Below are 6,000 nucleotides of genomic sequence, written 5' to 3'. Positions count from 1 at the left end.
ATTTGTTTCAGGTGTACAGCATAGTGATTAAGTATCTTTGCAGAATTTATTCCATTATAAGTTCTTATAAGATAATGGCTATAATTTCCTGTGCTATACAGCATATCCCTATTGCTTATCTATTTTTACACATAGTAGTTTGAATCCCTTAATCCCATACAGCTATCCAGAACAAGTCTGTTTTCTATGCCTGTGAGTCTGTTTCTGTTTTGCAAATACTTTGTATTTTTTTTAGATTCCACATCTAGGTGGTTTCATAGGGTATATAATGGAAAAGTGCCAGGTTTCAACAGACAGGAGTTGGGCCTGCCTGTCTCAACAGAGTCATGAAGTGAATTAAAGGAATCTCTTAAGGTAACTCTAGTGCAGGTCATCTTCCCAGGATCTGATGAGTCTCTTTTTTTTTTTGTCCAGATAATGATAATGACTGATTTTTTTAACAGCAAAGCCAGTTTGATTTGTTAATTGCTCCTATTTTCTTTCTTCTTCTTTTTTTTTTGACTGCACCAGGTCTTAGTTGTGGCATGTGGGATCTAGTTTCCTGACCAGGGATGTATCCCGCCCCCCTGCATTAGGAGCAAGGAGTCTTAACCACCGGACCACCATGCTCCCCTGTGCTCCAATATCTTAAGTGTATTTTCCTTATGGTAACACATGGACAGCAATGCAGGAAGGGGACAAGTCTGGGGAGGACCAAACGTGGAAATTCCTCTCCTGACCACCTCCACTCCGTCCCTTGTGGACGTAGGTCATGCTTATCGGAACCTGCTAGAGGAGATGGGGGTATAGAAGTGGGTGACGGCCTGTCAGTGTAAGAGGTGTGTTTGTATGGATCGTGTCATAGGGGAGTCCTTCGAGGATGGGTCTCAGGGGTGTGAAAGTGTGTGTCGACAGTCGCCCTCCTCGGCAAGTCATAACATGATTTCATGGGCAGAATGACCCTGAATGTGCAGATTTGAGTGCTTTAAGAGTAGATTGGATTCTGTCTTAAAAGGAGAAGGTTGTTGCTTTTCCCCCTCCGGAAAGACTTCTGCAGTGCCCCCCCAACCCCCACACCCGGAAAGACCAGGACAGCGGCTGACTCGTCTCTTTTTCTCCTGTCCCCTCGGGCCTTCAGCCGCCGAAAGGGGGCCTTGCGGGCCTGACCCCCAGCTGGAAGGAAGAGGCGTAAGTCAACTTCCTCGCCGGCAACACCCGCGGCGGCGGTGGGTGCGTGGGTCTGCGCATCCCGCCCCCGGGCCGGGAAGGGGCGGAGCCGGGCGGAGCCCGCCCCCGGCTGGCCCCTCTTTCCCCGCCGCTCCTCCGACCCGCGCTGGCCGCAGTCACCGCCGCCTGCAGGAAGCTGGGAGCGGGATCTTGGACCGGGAGTGCGGGCTGGGCTGCGTGCACGGGCTCGGCCGCCGCTGCCGGTGAGTCCCTGGGCTGGCGGCGCGGTGAGCGGAGGGAGGCGGGTCAGGACCCGGCTGTTGGGGAGCCCCAGGGCGCAAGAACCGAGATGTCAAGATCGCGACTGTGGGGGCCCCCGGAGGAGCATCGCGAGGTAGAGGAGCCCGGGGGCGGGGAGTCAACATGCCTCCGGTGCTGGGGCGTCCAGGAGCCTTGAAGGCGAGGCAGAGGGTCAGGAACTCGAAGTTGGGGCGTCCCGAAACCCGATCCTGGAGGACCTCGGGGTTAGGATCCTGAGATTGGAGAGGTCCCCAGGGGTGCGGAATGAGGGCTGCCCAGTCGGCCTTCTCGGGGCGCCCTCCGCAGGGCGGAGGGGAGCAGAACCCGGGAAGGGAGTGCGGAGAGAGGAAGCCCGAGGCGGGCGGGGCAGGAGAGAAGCCCCAGGGAGGGGAGCCCCGGACAGGGGAGGGTGGGGCGACGCGAGTGACTTCTCCGGGAAAGGATGGAGGGGGTTTCGCCTAGAGGGCGGGTGCGGGGAGCGGAGCTGTGCGGAGAACCCGGGGTTCTGTTCTGGAGGATGCGGGATTGGAGAGCTAGAACGCCGCGGCGGGGGTCCGAGGTGGCCCGCGGAGCTGTAGGGCGGGCACTCAGGGAACATCTCGGCCTAGGGGACGCAGCCCACTCGGTGGGGTCATGGCCATCTCAAGAGGACATCCTCTCAAGGGAGCAGGAAGGGCCACCCTGGACGGGGTTGGGTAGGGACCCTCCACCTAGCGAGCTCGGGCAGTGTTGGCAACTTAGGCAGGGGGACCGGAGAGGGGCGCACCTGGCAGACCTGCGTGGGCACTGCAGTGCCCTAAGCATCTGTGGCCCTCAGGCACAGACTCACAAAAGGGAGACCTGTGGACTGGACAGGCTTAGGGTTGCGTCTCATATTTCTGAGCTGGGTTAGAAGTGATTTTGCCCAGGGATCCGATGAGAAGAGTCTGGGCTTATAGCTCAGAATAGCTCTGGAGTGAGTTTTCAAATTGTATAGGTAAGCTCTACCTGTGTGTGTGTGTGTGTGTGTGTGTAACTCATAATAAAAGTGTGTGTAATTTTTAGATCCACATGTGCTGCTTGCTTCCTCCTCTTTTGTACTTTGTGAGAGGTTGTTTCTGAGTAAAAACTGGAGGAAAATCAGGAAGGTTTCAGCATACACACATACAAACTAACCGCCCACAAATGCATTGCATTCCACGGTCTAGTAAACATGAGTATTATACTTTTGGATTGCTTCTGTTGGCGAGGGCTCCCTTTAGTGGAGTGAAAAGGAGTTACCTGCATGGAAGGTGGACTGCCCTTGACTGCCCTCTTAGGATGTCCACAGCCTGGACCCACCCCTGAGTTGCTGCACCCTTGACCAGGTCACCTGGTGGGGCGCTAGCCTGCTCAGGACCTCAGTGAATGGGCATTCTAGAGTCTGTCTGAATATAAACAAATGACCAGTGCACTGTCTGCTTTATCTTGTTTTTTCTCCCCTGTTGTTTGTCTTAGGTGTCTGGCTCTCTTTTACTAGTTAAATAATATTGACATCTTATATTAATGTATTCTATATGGTTAATTATGGGTGGTAATTACCTTAATTATTTGATATAACAACTAATTCAGGAAGACCTAGGGCCTTGGGAATCCTGTTAAGTAGATTTCTCCCTGAGGGGGTTCCTGGGCTTTAAGGGGCAGTGGGAGGGGGAGGGAATGGGCTCTACTCCTTTTCTTTTCTGCTGTAGATATAGGTCCATCCTCTAGTATACACTGAGATTCGAGCTTCCTGGGAGGACCAAAGACTTTTGTCATCTAGTATTTGGCTCAGATGGTAAAGAATCTGCCTGCAATGCAGGAGATCTGGGTTTGATCCCTGGGTGAGGAAGATTCCCTAGAGAAAGGAATAGCTACCCACTCCATTATTCTTGCCTGGGAAATCCCATGGACAGAGGAGCCTGACAGGCTACAGTCCATGAGTTCACAAAGAGTTGTACACAATACACAACTTAGCGAATAACACTTTCACTTTTTAATATGGTGGGCCCATTTTTTTTTTTTCTTCATTCAGAGGAAAGCTCATCAATAAGTATGCGAGTTAACGGTAAAGTGATCTATTCAATTTCACAGGTGTCATTTCAGGACAAGTTTTTTTTCCATCAGGGGGTGGTCAGAACCTTGCACCAAAATCTGCATTATCATTATTACGGTAGCATATTTATCCACTTGGACATATAGCTAGCTGATTCTTCCAATTCTTTATCCAAATGTTAGAATAAGTACCTAAGTATTTATACATTCAAATAAATTCGTGTTTCACCCTTTCTTTCTCACCCCTCATCGTGGCAAGCTGTGTACTAATTCTAGTGATGCTGTCATTGCCGAGAATAATTTTGGAGCCCTGCTTTGGAGTTGCCTTCAGAGTTGGCAACACGTTGACTGAATTGCCTCTGTGATGGCAAACCTTCCGCAGTTGGGAAACATCCAAACACTTGTGTGGAGCCAACTTTGGTGGAGAATTGGGGTTGTTATAGGAAGTGTGTCCATTAAAGTAATGAAAGTCCTCTTGAAGGGCTAGCAGTTCTACAGGGGTCATCCAGTAAAGAGTATGTGTTTAGGATTGTAAAGTAGTTGCTTTGAAATGCAGCCTTCATTTGATTGTTTGTGCTCTGGTGCATTTAAAAAAAAAAAAAAAAAAAAAAAAAAAAAACTGGTCCTAGAGGAGGAGATGGCAACCCACTCCAGTATTCTTGCCTGGGAGATCCCATGGACAGAGGAACGGGTCACAAAGAGTCGGACACAGCAGCAACTGAACACAGAGTGTTATACTCTGTCGTACCTTATGGTTTGGGGGCTTCCCAGGTGGTGCTAGTGGTAAAGAACCTGCCTGCCAATGCCGGAGATATAAGAGACTCAGGTTCCATCCCTGGGTCAGAAAGAGCCCCGGAGGAGGGCATGGCAACCGACTCCAGTATTCTTGCTTGGAGAATCCCATGAACAGAGGAGCATGCGGGCTACAATCGATAGGGTTGCAAAGAGTCGGACATGACTGAGGTGACTTAACACACACCAACACCTTATAGCTTATAGGGTTGGAGAAAATCAGCCTTTCTTTTCCCCTTCCATGTCCTCTGTACCAGGCAGTTTCCATCCCCTTGTATTTTTTACCAAAAGCAAAATGAACAAAAGACTTGTTTTTTTCCAGCAAAAAAGGTAGTCAGAAAGTCATTTACCCTATTGGGCATTACCAATAGGTAATATTGGTAATTAGGTATCATTGCCCGATACCTAAGTTTTTATGTGAAAAGATCTATGTAGAGTCAAGGGGAAGAGAATGATTTCTGCAAATCCATTTTAGTTTTGGGATTCCATAGCACATAGCATGAAAAATCAACATATCCCTTTTCTGCCTTTGTTTCCCTAAATTCTATTTTTCCCCCCTCAGGTTGTATAATACAGCCATAGGTTGAATTGAAGCCACAGGTTTCAATACAGCCATAGCTTGAATCTTGATTTAACTGTGATCTTGGACAAAATACTCACCTCTCTTGGCCTCCATTTTCTTACCCTAACATGAAGATATGACGAGCAGGTACCTCATGCGGCTGTGATGAAGATGAAGTAAGATTTGTGTGTGTAGAACCCTGAGATCAGTGTCCCTTACATAATCAGTGCTCCATAGAGTCTAGCTCTTTGTGTTATTAAGAGTGCTTATTGATCGTTTTGTATTATAATTCCTTTTAAGCCATGTAAAAATTTATAATGTCCAAGTAATGATAGTCCCTGTGGCTGGGCTTTGCAAATGAACCTGTCCTCTAAGGAGTGTTTTAAGAGTGACCTTAACAGCAACCATAGCAAGCTACTTTATTTTGAATTCCTATTGGGCTTCCCAGAGGTAAAGGATCCACCTGCCAAGCAGGAGACTCCAGTTTAATCCCTGGGTCAGAAAGATCCCCTGGAGAAGGAAATGGCAACCCACTCCAGTATTCTTGCCTGGAAAATCCCTTAGACGGAGGAACCTGGTGGGCTATAGTCCATGGGGTTGCAAAGAGTCTGATGTGACTTAGCAACCAAGCATGCACATATTTTAAAATATGAAAAGTCCAGTTTTGAGTGTGTATTAGGTGTAACAGTTTGGTAAAAAGCTGGTGGAAAATTGTTCAAAAGCTTCTCCTATAATTTTCTCCCTGATCCAATGAAATATTATTCTAATGACATAGCTCTAGTTCTCTTGGCATATATTGAAAGGGATGATTCTGGGAAACGTTTGTTTCAGTTAAATTGGAGTTTTGTTCTTTTTTATTTTTTTAAGTGATAGAGAGGAAGAACCTGGCACTGCATTCTCAGCTCTTTCATAAATACCAACAGTCAGTTTTTGCAAATTTATGAATTTTATTATATTCAGTTAATTTTACCTTAATTTTAATGAAATAATTTATGGTTACTATGAAATAGCTGTTTCATGAAATGTTCAACATTTAGTGAGAATTCTCTGTGTTTCAGTGAAGTATGTGCAGAAGACGAGGTATAAGGAACAGATTTTTTTCCCCCAGAAGTTCACATAATGTGCCCTCTTACTTAGGACAATACATT

General features: G+C 47.5%; 1 protein-coding gene across 4 annotated transcripts in view; it reads left to right on the top strand.

The window, feature by feature from the left end:
- Nucleotides 1–1,181: 1,181 nt before the first annotated feature.
- PAQR8 (progestin and adipoQ receptor family member 8) overlaps nt 1,182–6,000 on the top strand; it is a 44,082-nt gene continuing 39,263 nt past the window's right edge. The window contains exon 1 of one of the 4 annotated variants that reach the window (XM_025268495.3): nt 1,182–1,409. The gene's annotated coding sequence lies outside the window, so the exon portion shown is untranslated. Of the gene's footprint in view, nt 1,410–1,451; nt 1,541–6,000 lie in introns of those variants that run through there. The other 3 variants (XM_006056760.4, XM_006056761.4, XM_025268514.3) reach the window with 3 other exon arrangements.

This window comes from Bubalus bubalis, chromosome 2 (genome assembly GCF_019923935.1).
Source record: "Bubalus bubalis isolate 160015118507 breed Murrah chromosome 2, NDDB_SH_1, whole genome shotgun sequence".
NCBI lineage: Eukaryota > Metazoa > Chordata > Mammalia > Artiodactyla > Bovidae > Bubalus > Bubalus bubalis.
Note: the sequence above shows the minus strand (reverse complement) of the source record. Positions and strands in the feature narration are given on the sequence as shown.